The sequence below is a fragment of the Scatophagus argus genome, chromosome 13 (genome assembly GCF_020382885.2).
Source record: "Scatophagus argus isolate fScaArg1 chromosome 13, fScaArg1.pri, whole genome shotgun sequence".
Taxonomy (NCBI): Eukaryota; Metazoa; Chordata; class Actinopteri; family Scatophagidae; genus Scatophagus; species Scatophagus argus.
The window spans coordinates 20,037,710-20,054,612 of NC_058505.1; the positions used below are offsets into that span (position 1 = coordinate 20,037,710).

The 16,903-nt window shown below is 41.4% G+C and overlaps 1 protein-coding gene across 1 annotated transcript in view; it reads left to right on the top strand.

The window, feature by feature from the left end:
- The first annotated feature begins 6,054 nt into the window (after positions 1-6,054).
- Positions 6,055-16,903, top strand: part of brinp2 (bone morphogenetic protein/retinoic acid inducible neural-specific 2) — a 187,233-nt gene continuing 176,384 nt past the window's right edge. The window contains exon 1 of the mRNA XM_046407889.1: positions 6,055-6,869. The gene's annotated coding sequence lies outside the window, so the exon portion shown is untranslated. The remainder of the gene's footprint in view (positions 6,870-16,903) is intronic.

The window sequence follows — 16,903 nt, forward strand, 5'->3', positions numbered from 1 at the left end:
TAGGAATAGTTTTTTAAAAATATATATATAATATATAATGGCCAGCTGGAAACAGCATACCATATTTTCTTGATAGATTACTAAGAGAATCACACATTATGAAAGCAGTTGAAGATTGAAATAAATTAATCAGGTAGTTATATAGATAAATGCAAATTCTATTTTGCAGGTAGTGCCAAAACATGAATTTCTACAAACTACAAAAAGAGGCATCTTGTGACCGAATGGATTACCAGAACTACCACTGCAGCAGCAAAATCAAAAGCAGAGAAACGAGTTCACGAGAGGTCAAAGTGAGTGAAGGAGAGTGATAAATCTTTATTTGTGACTGTTGCATGGCAGTTACATTCCATAGCAAAACATATAAAACCTTCAGATGGTCTGCTGCTGAGTCTTCAGTCTCCTTTGCCTGCCCTGTGTCTGCACCTCCTTTTCATTAATTCATTCATTACTTCTAAATCAAACACCAGAGCTACACAAAGGTAATACCAATTGGATGAGTTTGTGCTGTTGTTTCTAATTTGTAAAATGTTTAAATCCACCACGGATCTAATTTGCCTAATCTCCACAATTCTTCAACAGAGGAGAAACCACAAGCAGGGAATTCTCAAAAAGGATTTTTTGCTCCTAGTTCCTGAGATTAGCTCCTCAGGTTCTATAGTTCATGGAATTATTTGGTCAAAAAGGGGCCACACAAACCCATACCCACGCAGCCCATCATGTATACCCATGCTGGGATGCTGGATTGGCACAATGAAGCTATTTTTAGCAATCAGGTATGAAGCACATTTTACCAAGACACTCACATACAGCTACCGTTAGAAACTCACCGTGTGTGTCCACAGTCTGAAATTATAGTGTTACTTGACTGGTCTCTGCAAATTCCAAAGGCTCCCAGCTACTCACACCGGTGATCCAAACAAAGCAATTAATATCACTGCATGAAATCCCTTATAATCCTTTGTCACAAACATGGAACTGATTTTGTTCCAGTTCATGCACCTAATTTCGAACTGTTGCAAATCAGCATTTCAAACAAAAATAAATTGCTGTAAACATACCATCATGTCACTGGTTTGTGGACTACTTTGCTGAAGCCTTGAGTTTTGCAGTACTGCAGTGGCCACCTTGCTTTTAGGAACCAGAAGTGACCTTATTTGGGAAGGAGGGTTGAACTTGGAAGGATTCACATTATCCTGTTTGTATCTCACAGAGAACTCAAGGACGCTCTGTTTTACTGACTTGTTCATCAAAAGCTAGATATGCCCTAAATGGTGTCCAACTTTACTGTCTTTTTTATCTCAAACGGGATCTTAATGGACACAACAGATATCAGGACTGAACAAGACTGTGAAACCTTTAGTAAACTGTTTACTGAGGGAATACGTCAACTGAGAAGTAGCGTCATACAGTTTTTGAAACTGAGGCAGTTGCCCTCTATTGACCACAAGAAAGAATACAAATTAAAGGCACTTCCACACTGGGTTCATGTTTCAGACCAGGAAGCTCTATGTGGAAAATCCACTCCCCTTTAACCTCCTCCAACCCATCCTCTTCTTCCTGGGTGGAGTTCCAGAGTCAATATAAGCAGCCAAGCTCACCTGTAGCAAAGTCCTTTATTGAGAAAGAAGCTTGCTGGCCTCATGGATCCCTCACCTTCCATAGTTCGAGCTCTATATGTGTTCCTTTGGTTTAAATATAAACGTTCGTCACACCTTTTGTAGTCTGATAATGTTAAAGTTATGAATGTTCCCAAGTTCATGCAGTAATTGTTTGGAGATGAACTCACTTGTTATCAGTTGTTTAAATTAAAATTTAATACCCTTTATCTTTTCTCTTTGTTACCAGAACAACCAGCTTAAACTATTCAAATAACAACTGGACTGGATTCATCTGCTTTTGCTCATCTGTCCTAATGTACAGCCCACTGAGTTGATAACATCCTGGAATAGAAATTCATGCATTAACCTACAAGTGTTACATTTTATAATGGTTTGAAACCGAATAAGTTGGTTCCCATTCGGCTGGAACCAAAAATAGCACCTGAAGTAGGAACTGAAGTGGGCATCATACTCTGAAGGTTACTGTGCTTGTACAATGTCCACCATTGATGACACATCCTGTTGTTGGCGAGATAGCATTCGTTTGAAGACATTATTCTTCCAATATGGTCACTCTCACAGCGTAATTATTTAGTGCGTACTCACGATATTGGTCTCTTTGTGTGGACGTTTTGAAACTCATACTGTCATAATGTCCACAGAATGTTTTATTTTTGACCATATTACCGTCTAACTAAGATTGATCGAAGGGAATATTGTCAAAATTGGGTTTAGATTTGTCATGATTTTCCACAGCTACACTTCTGCCAGTCAGTATTTGGAGACATTCTCAGTTTTTTCCATTATCGCAATGAAAATGGCAGTTACACCTGTGTGGCAGTGTTTTGGCATTTCACTTTGGTACAGGAAGGGCATCTGTCTTCATAATCATCTGTGATAACAGCAAGCACAGATTGTTTTATATGCATGTATCATTGTATGAAGAAAAGACATGAGGACAGCCTTCAGCTGTGGTTATTATTTAAAGCGTGAAAAAATGTCCCTGCTGTCCAGTATTTAACATCACAGCATACAGCAGAAAAAAATAATAAAAGAGAGAGATCAAGCTGAGCTACTGAGTGGGTGTTGTACTTTCTAAGCCCTGAGACAAAAGAAATACATATCCTCTGGATTTCACTGAGCTGCTGTCATCCTCTTGCTCCTTTCCCATCACATTCTTCTGTTCTAGACGTCCCTGCTTTAATCCCTCATTTGTTTCGAGAAGGGGGGAGAGGAGCGGAGGTATGACAAGAGCAGGAGTGAGAGATCCCACACTTAAGATCCTGATGAGGAGACATTAAAAAGCACACTTGGCTTTTGCTGTGATACAAAATGCAACCGTTTTGCACTAATGATGCTCATCCTGCCAATGAAATGTTGGCTCTGCTGAATGTACATAAACTGAGGTGAAGGATTTGCTTTAAATATAGATTTGAGTGCACAAACAGAATTTTTAAAGTGGTTTTAATGAACAGATTTATCACAGATGCACCAGGAAGAACAAAGCACAGAAATAATAAGAAGCAAAACTAAAAATGAGCAAACATATTTTTGCAGACATTCATTAAACCTTGTGTAGTCATGCAAACAGACATAAAAACACAGGCTGGCTAGTTTTTCTTTTTTGAGTCGTGAATGTTTCAAGAGAAACAAAATTTTAATTCACATCGTCTTCGCTGCTCATCTGATGCTGCTCAAGCTTGAGACTCCAATCCAATATCTCACTGACATCCGCGTATCTCTGAAGCTGCAAACCTTTGGTTGCATGCTGCAGGAATCCATTTATTTATTTCTCTGCCAACAGGCCTGAGCTGCTCCTCTGTTGTCAGTCCATATGTAACATACCATGGAAACAAGCCTTAATCAACAGTATGCAAAGTTACATAGATTTTCATGCTAAACAGGACTGAGGTGATTTCATGTTGGTGGAGTGAATGTTGCAGTAAAGTTACTGTAAACACAGAAGTACAATCTTTCCCACTAAATTTATTCTGCAAACAAGATAAATTCAGCACATAGATTTTCTTTGCCCTAATTTTATCAAGACTGTTAAATTACTGTCAATAAAACCCCCCTTTTACAACAGGTCTGCCTACCAGAAAATGGAGGTATTAGGCTTTTTGAGCCACTGGACCCTGTTTAATGTGAAATATATGTGCAGGTTGTGTAGTTGGTTTCACTGGTGGCAGCTTAATAATGAATGAAAAAACTATAAAGTAAAAATGGTCGGATGGAAGTTTTACTATAGGCTTGTTACTAAAATCTGATGACATATGAACAAACCGGAATGATGACTAAATTTCTGTCTCTGATCTAACTCTGTTTATAAAGGACTCTTTTTAACGTTCTCAGCTGACCGTAAACACAAAGGTGTGTATTACTGTATGGAGCATGTGCATTGATTAGCCTGCATCTGTTAACTGATAACATTCACCACTTCGTGAAACACCTGAGTGTAGTATGTATATTCCTACATGTGCTCAGGAACACTTTGTTAAACCCCACCCATTCTCACTCCCAACGCCTCAGACATGGCAGCCTGGTCGCTGGCGCTATGCTTCTAAGCATGGTGCTTAGGTTAGTCCTCTAAGGTCATTTCTGGAGGAATCCCTCTAGTTTATTAATATAAAGATTCAGAAAAGTCTGGCTGTGGTGGTCGGGGTGGTTGGATGCATCAGAGGCAGAACTTCAGAATCCTCAGAAGACAGGGGTTATCATCCTGTGTGTTCCCAAATGCCAAAGTTGACTTGTTTGGTTTGTAACTTCCCTATTTAAACACAAAGCATGACTTCTCCTAAACCACAATCACATAGTTTTTGTGCCTGAAACTAACCAAACTGTGACCATCTCACATTAACGGTCCAAAAATCATAATAAGTGACATTTTTGCAAGCAAGATTTATTTTGAATGTTGCATATTTATTATTGCTAACTTGACATGATGCTAGAGGGGTAAGTAGAGCGCCATAGTTAGAATCTCAGGGCCACTGAGCAAGCTGCTGTATGTGACGAGCTGGCAATGAGCACATATTGCAGAACTGTTGTCCATAAACAAAATTCATTTGCAAATGATTGCATTCTTTTTTTTATCTGCATTTTACACAGTGTCCCCAACTTTTTGGGGAATTGAGGCTGTAGCACCATGCCATATGGATATAAATATTTATATAAATGTACTGTGAATATTAGGATTCAAATGTTTTTATCATTTAACTCACCATTTTTATTTATATATTGCATATAGCAGCATGCAATCCATGACACCCTCTATCTTTAGACCCTTGAAACCTGATGAGTGACTTGAAGTAGCTGCAGTCAGGTCGATGATACTTTGATTTGAGGGAGTGTTGGAAATTTGTTGATGTGAGCCTTAAAATAGCTGCAAATAGCTAGTTGCTGTGCTTGTGAAGATGTTCCCCAGTTGCCTTTCTAAATAAAAATGCTGCCTAGCTTGCGGTGAGCATCTCACTCCTGTATGGCAGCGAGTGATGAATGCTTCATGTGGCACAGAGTTAACCAAGTTCATATTGAAACACTCCCTGGAGCGTCACCATCAATCAAAGCCTCTCCCAGGAGCTGTCAAGCGATTTTCTTCTGCTTTCTCCCGCTAACATGTGCGGCTGCGCCACAACAATCGCAATATCCGGCCCACCTCATTTGCTCCCATTACAGAGGCGGCGCAAGCTGTTACTTATTTCCCTCCCGACCCCCCTGGGCAGTATATCCAACACACACTCCACTCTCCAGCCTTCTTCCAACCACTTACTTATTCATCACAGACTCACCAAGGAAGTTGCTTAGCTGACAGACACCAGATTCTTACAAAGAGATGGAGACAGACACACAGAAGTGTGTGACTCTGCTCAGTAATGGGGGGCAATGTCAGTATGAATTCAGTTTTGCTGGTAGTCAAGGCAGCGGACAAATTTGGCTGAAGCACTGTGAGTGAATCAGAGGGTGAAAAAAAAGGGGGAGGGAAGCATTTTCACTTTCATTAGCCAGCCTGTCCCTTTGGGCTTAAACACATAAAGCTCAGTGCATGAACTGCCCCCCCAACACCCACCCCTTACACACCCATCCACACACACACACACACACTCTCACTGTTTCTCAGCCCCCTTTATCCTCCTTCCCTGGCATCCTCTCCCTCCTCTTTCACATCTCTTTCATCCCACTTCTCTCATCTTCCTCTCCATCCTCTCTCCTCATCTAGGTTTATCTTCCACTGCCCACTCTCCCCATCCTCTCGTCTTCCCTCCATTTCTCTCTCTCTCTCTCTCTCTCTCTCTCTGTCTCTCCCTCCTCCTATCCCCAGTGCGCATCATCGCAGCCTCACCTCCTTCCCTCTCCTCCTTCTCTGCGGTTTTCAGCCAATCGCTGCCGAGAGAGGTGTGGTTTCACAGCAGGAGGATGTTGAGGAGAGAGAGTGAGAGAGCGAGAGAGAGAGAGGGAAAGAGAGAGAGAGAGATGAGAAGGGAGCGCCAGTGAAAAGAGGCGCTCTCCTCGGCTACTTGGAGAAACAACGCCAGGCTTGACACTGAGTGATGACCGAGGCGCAGAGACACGCAGCGGAGCGGGAATAAAAAACGCGAAATAAAACACACACAGTGAGAAGGAGGGTCCATCAGCTCGGCTTGTGGATACCTGCGCGTCTCCGCTCCGGCCGCAGGTGCGCTACAGTCCCGCTGAAGGGAGAGTTTTATGTCCGGGGAGGGAAGTGAGAGAAGAAGATATCGTCCTAGGATTATTTCTCCTGTTCTCATCCGGTCTCGTCTGTTTGTCAGTTACTCCGAAAGCAAACTTTCTCAAGCTTTTGCATCGTCCGCAGCCACATCTCAACTCCAGGTTTAATCTTAATGCGGAGCTTTTGTTAATTCGTGGACTGTTCACTTAGACTGCTTCTAAACGCGGATTACACTTGACACCATCTCAATTCAGAAGGGAAGAATTTCTCTGAACCGCAAACTTGTGTCTTTAAACGGGGCCTTTCCATCCCATCGTTGTTTCTTTGTTTTTTTTTAAAGTGCTGATGAAGAGGACAATGCCTGGATTATTACAGCTAAATCTGCCCCGGGGAAGAGGGGAAGAGTGAGGGAAGCAGAGAGGGCAAAGAAGAGGAAGAGAAGAAGAACGAGGGAAGTCGGTGGCGCTTGGCTGCGTCCACGAGTTTGTTAGCGCCTTTGCAGCTCTGACTCTCCCACCTCTTTTTACTGGATACACGGACACACATCAACAGACGCACGGGGAGGACCTGCGTTCACACCCTGGGTGAGTTTGCGAGTGCGGATCCACGCTGAGGGACTGAAATAAACAGGGCGCATACGAGAATCCGCGTGGTGCGTTTTCGTGCCAGGCGCGTTTTTTACGCGCAGCGCACTCTCGGGTTGATAACGCACAAACGGTACAGTTGCAGCCTTCGAGTCATGACGCATGAACGATCGGCAGAGGGTTAGAAGGTGAGCTGAGAATTAGAATTTAGATGAATCGGACTGGAGGCTAATTTGGCCGTTTCCTCATCGACAGGACACGACAGGAGGAATGTGCTCCTCAGCGTCAAACAAAATCCGAGCGACAGAAAACAAAACGAAAACGAGTGTTCTGTGAAAGAGGATGCACGTTCAAATATATATTGGGGGTCACACGTGGGTCTTGAGACCTTTCTCACACAGTTTGTGTGGATATTATTAGTGTAATTGTGTCTGACGTGAACATTTTGAAGCCTTGCAGCCTGAGTTTACTGACCAAATCTGTGTGTGCGTGTGTGTCCTAAATTGGTTTTATATTTGCAAACTATAACTTTGCGACACGTTGTATTTCTCTCTCTCTCTCTCTCTCTCTCTCTCTCTCTGTGTGTGTGTGTGAGTGAGTGTGTGTGTGCACCATTCTGCTCCTGTCACATCTTTTGACTTAGAACCTGGAGCTGAACCTGACTTGTCCTTCCTCTGCTTTGCTTCTTCTGAACGCCGTGTGTGTTTGTGTATCTGTGTGTGCACCTGCTGTCTCTCCTAACCAATGAATTCCTTCCTGCATGCCTGCCTCTCTCCTCTGTGTGTCTGTGTGTGTGTGTGTGTGTGAGACACTGTTGCTCCATCAGTCACCCTGAATGCCTGCTACGCACCGCGCAATTTCTCACAAATTCTCTGAACCATGTAAGCACAACATTTACCTGTCAGCTACTTTGTCCAGACCACTATATGTGGCTGTAAGAAATCCTCAGAGAAGAGAAGCTGCTGCCTCAGATTTATACATAACACCCACCGCCACTGGCAGAGAGCCTGGGTGGGATGGAGGTTTTGTCAAACAGATCATGGAGGAGGGAGAAGGAGCAATATTCAAAGTCCAACTTCACCACATATACCCGCAAACACCTGGAGGTTACAACTGACAGTTCTTTCTGTCCTCATCGAATACTTTTAAATGGAAATGAGACATTTGGACAATGTGGGCATTTGTGTCATGTACTGTAGCACAAAAGGCTGCGTGCATGGCACACAGAGCTCTAATGACATGTTATTAAATGACAGTGTGGGCGTACATCGGTGCTGTCATTGTGACTGGAGTGACGGTGAAAGGGAATATTGACTGTTGGAGCCAGTGAAGAGCGTTGGTGATGAGTGCGGGAGTGTCCATTACAGAATGTGTTCAGGCGACAGTTCGACAATGCAAACAGTAAAAGTGCAGCTTTTTTTTTTGATGATGTTGTGAAGGATGTTTTGACCAAAAGCAAACTGTTCTACATCAGGTCTCCCCTGTGGAGTTGCTAGGACTGCGTGATATGGCTGAAATCAATATTGTGATATTAAAAGGGTACTTCAGTGAGTTAGTATTGCACACCAATAGTTGGGGGACCTGCGAGAGATAGGTTGAGTGATAAAAATCGATGCAGAGGCCAAGATGCCCTGACTTTTCTTCCTTTGTGTGTGTCAAACTACAAAAATGTGGGATCCTACATTTCCCAGCTGTAATCAACAGCCTCATCTTGGTTGACCCCCTCTGTCTGGTAAATGTCGTCAAGCCCTGAGTGTGTAGCACAGGCTTTCTGCTAAAAATGTGTAGTCTACAAACCTAAAACAAGACTTCCCAGAAATGCAAATAAAGGCAAAGTTTCATTTAAAATTGTTCAATACATTGAAGGTTTGTCAACAAAACTGTTACATATATAGCATACATAACAAAAACCTTCAGGAAAGTAAGATTTTAAACCTTTGTAAAATACAACAACAGTGTAACAGGACCACATCATCTTGATATGATTTCACTGCAAGCTCTCATGGCAACACTGAATTATAAGAAGAAAACTGGACTGTCAGGGCATCAGGCTGATGACTAACATGACAAAGTTGGAAATTCTTTCATTATGCTACTCAAGCTACAAAGTCAACCAAAAAGTGCAATGCATAGAAATGACAGAAAAGCCAGCACCACAGGTAAGAGGTAAAATATGTATTTTTCATTTTGTCTGTAGCTCTTTCGCACGGGAAACTAGGAAATGTGAGGGAGTGGGACGTCTGGAATACCCTGCTCAGCCTGCTGCTACCACAGTCTGATCCTGGATAAGAATGGATGGATGAACTGTCCCTTTAAAGCATAAGACTGGAGATATTCCCCCTGTAAAAGACCAACACTGAAATGCTCTGATGACATTAGCATGAGCACACACTGTAGTTAATTTTCACTCAATTCCACATACACTATCCTGCTGCCACAAACACTCACAACAGAGCCACATGAAGACAGTCTCAGACAAAACAGCGGCAGAAAATGTGGTCTTTTTTTAAACAAACAAACAAATACAAATGTATATATATATATATATATAGATATACACACACATATTTTTTTCCCTGAATGTCTTAGTGCGGTGAAATTGAAAAGAACTGACAAAGAGACTTTGAAACACTTTGGCCTATTGATTTGATTTGTTGAAAATGAAAAAGTCAGAAGAACTAAGCAGGCTCAAAGTATCTCTTCAAAAAGGCTATAATATAATATGAATAATAATGACACCAATATATAACATTTAACAGACCCTACAGACTAGAAAATAATGGTAAATGGAACAGCCACATAAACAATGACCTTTTTTAAGACTAGCAGTAAAGGAACATAATAAAGACAGAAATGATTTCTTTAAAAATACGATTTGAAAGAGTTTATGAGGCAGCTTATTGAGGAAATAAACTGACAAAGTTTCACACAGATGAACAACTTTTTAGACAAAAGAATTCAGACGTCAACAGTTTGTTGAAGGCCCTTTTCTATTCCAGCATGACTGTGTCCCAGTGCACAAAGCAAAGTCCATAAAGCATGACTGGATGAGTTTGGTGTGGAAGACACTGACTGGCCCACACAGAGCCCTGACCTCAATTCCATCGAACACATTTGGGATGAAATGGAAGGGAGATTGCAAGTCAGGCCCCCTGCCTACACCAGTGCCCGACCCCACAAATGCTCTACTGCACGAACCCCTCACAGAAACACTCCAAAATCTCATGTAGAGCCTTCCCAGAAGAACAGAAGCTGTCACAGCTGCAAAGGGAGGACCAACTCCACAACAATGTCCATGCACTTGGAATGTAATGTCACCAAAGTCCCTGTCAGTGTAATGGTCAGGTGCCCCAATACTTTTGTGCATACAGAGTAATCCCTGCCTCCTTTCGGCCTCTCTGCCCTTTCAATACAAACTTATCTCAGTACGGGAGACCACAGACAGCATTAGACAACATTTAGATACTTTCTGATGTATTTTTCGTTTCTGTTTAAGAATCACAAAGCTGTCAGTGGTAACCACAGTGGTGGAATGCAGCCTATAATTCACCAGTCACCTTTATGCCTTCCCTCTGCACAGCAACATCCTGGCAAAGCAATGAAATGACTTCAAAGTTAAACCACTTCTCATTTCCATTCAGTGCTTAATGATAAAAGTACATTCCCCTTTATGGATTAGTAAACAGACGGACATCAAAAGACATATTTCATATGTAACAATTCCTAATAATACCTCCTAAAGATGTCGGTTTGATTATGTTCAGAGATATAGTATCATTATGCAGATATTTTTGGCTTTCTGACTTTAAAAATGCTTGCGCAGCAAGGTGGCATGTGTGTTTTGTTGATGCCTTTTTCTGCCAAAAACAAGGCTCAGGTCTAATGTGTTTCACTGTAAAACAAAACTGATAGGAGCAGAATTTCAGAGCTTCTGTGGTTTATGAAGTACTTTCCCCTCCCAATATGCAGTCAGATGGTGCACATTTGCTCTGCTTCCAAAAGTTCCAGCGAAAGCACATTCAGTGACAGAAAATTTAATATCCCTGCCTCAGTATTGTCCTCCTCAAAGAGAAAAAATCTATGCAACCTCTTTTGATTAGCTTTTATTTCTCCCACGTATTTTTTCCTCACTCTTTCTTTTCCTCACACTATTTTGCAAGGTCACATATTTTCTGGATACAGTGCCTCTGACCCTTTGCTCCTCTTCATAAATGATCAAAAGATGCTTGAGCCACCGTTGCTCTCATTGTGAATCACTCTGCAGAAAAGTGCATCAGCTAAATGCGTGTATATAAATGTAAATGCATGTCCATGGAACATATGCTCTTCAGAGATTGACTAGTGCGTGCGATATCACTGTGCCCTTCAAAATACAAGGACGTGGGGAGATATTGAAAATGCAGCCTTTTCAACGATTGATACATAACAGAGGGCTTTCAGATTTGCCACTGGTCTCGCCTTGCTGTCCTTTTCGAGATAAGTGGTGTACCGTTTTTTGAGGTTCAAGTCAGGCTGTGGAAACTGCTATTCACAAATACACACAAGTTGCTCTTTCTATGGTTTGTGTAGGTGGCTATGCTATGAATCTGTCACCCAGCAGTGCTTAACAATGGGTTTTATTTTTCAAGGTGGGCTGGGAGAATATCCATCTTATCAGTAATTACTGAACTGCTGTGCTTTGGACAGTGTGTGATTATGGATTCTTGATAGTTTTAAGTAGTGCTGAAGCAATTTATCAATATTTTGATAAGTCAGTTAATTGAAAATTAATAGATCATTTCCATAGTTTAAAAGTCAGATAAGAAGACTGATAGGAGTCTCATGTCTGTGCATGAAAGACGAAGCTGCTGAGGGAAGCTGGCTGGCTTAGCTAAATATAAAGACAATACAAGGGCAAGAAGTGTTTCTCACAATCTTCAACTTATTGAGAACATTTTGAATCAAACAAAAGCAAACTTTATTTAAAGTTTAAATAGGTGTAAGTAGATTTTGGACAGTTAGGTGATTGGTTGCCCTATTTCCAGTCTTTATGTCAAGCTAAGTTAAGCGATATGACAGTGGTATCGGGCTGTCAAAAAAGCAAATGTGAATATTTTACATGTTGAACTAATCCTTTAAAATGAGGAATAGCTACTTTTCTCTCTTTGTATTGATATGTGATTGAGTTCTTTGATATTTATAGTTGATTATTTTCAGAAGTAACAGGTTTAAAAAAACAGATCATCTCAAACTCACAATAAATGTTAGTTGCAGCACATGGTTAATCTTTTGCCTTCTACTAGGACTTATAGTACACGGAGTGAAACCCTAAAGGACAAGTGATTGGCCGGGAGTTGAGGGGTGGGGAATAGTGCCAACTGTCACCTTTCCATCAGTCCATCCGTCCATCCATCCATCCATTTTCTACACCACTAATCTGTGCAGGGTTGCTTGGGGCCTGGAACCTTTATATTTACAAACATTCTTACTAAAAGAAGCTTGTTGAAATAAAAATCTCTGGCATGAAATAAACTAAATCCTAAAATGATTAAACAACGGTAAAAGTCTAACCTTTTAAAAAAGTATAACCTCATTCACAAATTTTATAGGATCTGAACCCTGACTATATAAAGATAGATGACATGATGATTCCATGAAAGTAAGACCAAGACATCTTGATCGCCCCCTGGTGGCTGGCTGCATTATAGGTCATCAACCCCTCCCTTCCATATTAGCAGATAGGACTTGAGTAAAGCTAAAAACTAAAAACAATGCCAAATACATTTTTCCCAAAGATGGATTCTTTCATTTTAAGTAGCTCTTATCACGCTGATGTATGTTCAAGTGTTCATTTTTCTCCATCGTCTGTTTGCTCCTGCACAGACTCCAAATGGCTGGCTCCAAATGATTTCATTAGCACGAGATGGCAGGGCTTGGATCTGAAATATTTTGGCTTCACTCATACAGTGGGAAGAAATAGAGATGGAATTTAATCATATGATTAATCTATATTGTGTTATTTATTTGATATTGAATGCTTGGGATTCCATACAGGACTGGTAGTATAAGGAAAAGTTAAATAAATGTAAACATCGATACAAACTTCATATTTTAATAGGTTAGAATCTTGTCTTCTGAGCAACTGTCATCAATATAATTCAGGAACAATGCATAGCAGAATATTCAAATTAATCCTTAGAAATACAGTGTCTCCAAACCTTTAAAGCAGAAGGGTGAGACTTAGCTAAAAGCAGTTCAATTAATTGTTCCGCTCTAGAAGCTCAAAGTTACACTCCAAGTGTGAGCGTCTCAGGTTAATCTCAGGTATACCTAGCTGAAACGAAGTCCAGAGAACTTAATAACCTGGCAACTAATAAAACACCTCCACAACAACATTTTACCTTTGTGAAGGTTATAATGTTCAGTGCTAGTTGAAGCTAAGGCAACATTTAGAACACTTATTTTCAGAACTACAATTTTTCACCCGTGTGCAACCCATGTAGGAAGGTTCACCTGTCAGCCTACAGATATTGATTGGCCCACATGATGTTTTTATGAACTATATGTATGTGGTGTGAAAAATCTTTAAGCAGTGTTGTCAAGCTGGAACAGGAAGGTGTTCCTGCCCCACGTAGTCCTGGAGTAATTGATTATTGATTGATGGAAGCACAATATCATTGTGTCTGTGCACTAATATGGATTGTTGAAGATGTCGATGACAGAAGCGAAGCGAGCCCACATTCCTGTCAGGGTTAGACTGAAGCAGTAGGCTGTATCTCCTCTCTGATGTGTCGTGACTGAACCTGCTGCAGGTTCTGACACACACTGACTGTACCCACACTGAGAAAGTGGGCTGACTGTCATGTAGCACAAAAACCTGTCAGATTATAGGTTTGCAGTATGCCCAACAATATGAAACAAATTAACTACTACACAAAATCTGAATCTCATTAAAGCCACTTTACTGTAAAGACTTAAAGGCGCCATACTTAACTAAGAAGAAGAAGAAGAATCAGCTTTATTGACAGTAGATATATTTTCACATACACACACTGAATTCGTCTTCTGCATTTGACCCATCCTTAGTTGAACACACACATGCAACACCCGGCAAATTACATGCAGTGAAACACACACAGGAGCAGTGGGCAGCATCAAGCGCCCGGGGAGCATATTGGGGGGGTTAAGTGCCTTGCTCAAGGGCACATCAGCCGGCAAATGGAGTGGGGGAGCATTTTTCACATTAATCACTCCACCACCTGGACCACCTGCCTGTCCGGTAGGAGGAATTGAACCAGCGACCTTCCAATCACAAGCCACTTCTCCAACCTCTAGGCTGCCCCCTTTGAGGAGAGGGTGAATTAAACAAACGTGGCTGCGTGGTGGCTCATCACTTTTACTTCTTCAGTGAATTTCTCTCATATTGTTTTGATTAATCGTTCACAGTGTAAGTTCGCCCAAGTAACTTTTCTTGCACTATTGATATCCAACAATTTAGCAACATCTGGATGATCCACAGACCTCACTGTGAACAGTTTCCATCCTAATATCTTTTTCTGTGAACGGTGACTTTAACCATTTGCTGACAGTGATTAACAGGTGTCTGGATGTTTGCCCCAGCAGGATAACATTCCCTGAGAGTCTTCAGCTGCTGCTCCTGCTTAACATTTCTGTTTATGCAGCTCAGAGTCATGTATCTTGATTGCTTTAATTATGACAGACAGTGCCTAATGTCAAGCAACACCATCATATCTAATTCAAATTAAGATTTACTCATTGGAATCCGTGGATGACAGGAGGAATATTACAGTTCTCAAGCCCCCCAGAAGACACAGCTGGTGTCTGAGCACAAATGCAGATCAACACACAGGAAAGCTCCATATGTGCAGGGGGCCTAGTTATCAGTTGCCAATTTGGGTTGATTGGAATTTCTGTCAATTGGAAGAGACATTCACATTCACATACGACAAAGTGGGTAAAGACATTGCACAATGATATTGCCTCTTAAGGTAAGTGTGTCCTGTTTAATTTTCAGTTCAGGCATCATATATTTGGTTTATTACATTCAGATACCTGATCTTATACAGGCTACAATATAATTTTGGGCGATCAGGATATTTTCGCTTTTCTTTTCTGGAACTGTCATCCTTTATGCACATTCCATGCTGTGCAGGCTCTTTGGTCACCGTTGGTGTCCAGGAAGCAGTGCTGAGGTATTTTTCACTATATTTATACATTTATGGAGACTAACCGATAAATAAATGAATCAATAAAAATGCCCCAGCGCCCAAGCTGACATCATCAAACTGCTCACTTTGGTTGGAAGCACACTCCATCATACTGTATGCAGCTGGATTGTAAATATTCATGTTTTTTTTTTTTTTTTGGTAGTGTGACCTATAAATTTGTGCTCCCAGTGTACTGAGCTCTCTGATTCTCTTTTCCAAAATACTGATATTTTGAGATCCCTTGTTTGATCCCTTGTCATTAGAAACAGCATCTGGATTGGGGTGGTGGGGGGGGTGGACAACAGCCCAAACCAAAACCAGCACCACTGAGCTGAAGAAAAGCAAACTTTATTTAAAGTTTAGATAGGTGTAAGTAGATTTTGGACAGAGTCAGGTGATTGGTTAAGCCAACATCGCTGGTGCTCCAAGCTGCAGCAATGACTCTCGTAGCAAACCTTGGAGGTGTGCCTGGCTTTAGTGGCTTGTTTAAGGTAAAACAGGGGAGCGTTGGAGGGAGGGAGGGACATGAAAGGCAGTTAAACTCTCTCCTCTCTGCCCCTTCTCTTTGTACATCAAAGTGCTTGTCTGTTCTTAAGGAAAAGCCACTGCAGCTGTAGTAGGAGGAGATGAAGAGAATAAGTGAGCAGTGTGAACGCTTCATTGTTTCTCATATGTACATTAATCCTGAGCTGGGCTCCAACATGGACTCTAGCTGTCCAAAGCATTGCTGGCATTTCAATCTACACAGCGGGTGGATGGGAGTAATGGGGCATTTGTGTTTGTGTGTGGGGTCTGTCCAACACCCTTTTTACCACTATACCACTATTCTTTCTTTTTTTATTTAATCCACTGAGGATTTTTTAAAGCCGCTTCCAAATGGACTAAGCTGTTGAGTTGTGTAGAAAATGTCTGCCTCATTAATGGAGAATCGGCTGAGGGATTGGTCCATCTTTTTCATAAGGCCTGAGTAAATTGTTTTGCAGACAGTTGTTCCAGAAAGGTCAAGTACATACCTGATCTTCATAATTATGTCACTGTACTAAAAAATAAACTGAGAAGCTAAACATGTCATGGAACGCTGTGACATTGAAATGCCTGGAGGAAAGTTAGGAGTAAAGGCCTGAGTGTGCTCCAGACAAAGTGCTTGTCAGATGGTCTGATTATAAACTAACCACTCTTTCTGACAGCGAGTTGCTGCAAACTTCATACACACACGATCTGATGGTCACACTCAGTTATGCAGCAATTGGTGTCCAAGCTGGGAGCATTTGCAGCTGGGTCTCGGTGTTAAGCCTCATAAGATGCAAATTCTGTGAGAGATGGGAGGCAGGAGGCTCTGGTATAGAGGGATAAAAGTATCAACACCTTTTGTCTTTTGAAGCAGTCATGGTTTGTGTGAAGCATCCTGAGACCTTTAAGCCGAAATTCTACTTTCCATGTCTGCCAGTTACTGAGGTTCCGCTAGGATGAAATGGGTTATTTGTCTCTCGCAACACTTGTTAAAAATTCAGCTACAGTGTTTCCTTTCTGATTTGTTCATCGGATTATGTATGTTAAATTTTAACTGCTGGCTCAGAGAGGAACAAAATGCAAAAAGCCTTCAACTGTGAACTGTGATGATAAAAGCGCATCCGTACTATCCTTAAAGACAATCACTGTGTTAGACTTCTTCTTTTCATACAAAGCGCAAAAGTAGTAGAGAAAGTGAGAGCTTGAGGGAGAAGGTCAAATTGTTTTCTTTGGAGAGTTACAGAAATTGTCGGATGCAGTATCTCCAATTCCAAATTAGGAAAGGTGTGGGATGAGGGGGTTTCAGACAAGCATCTC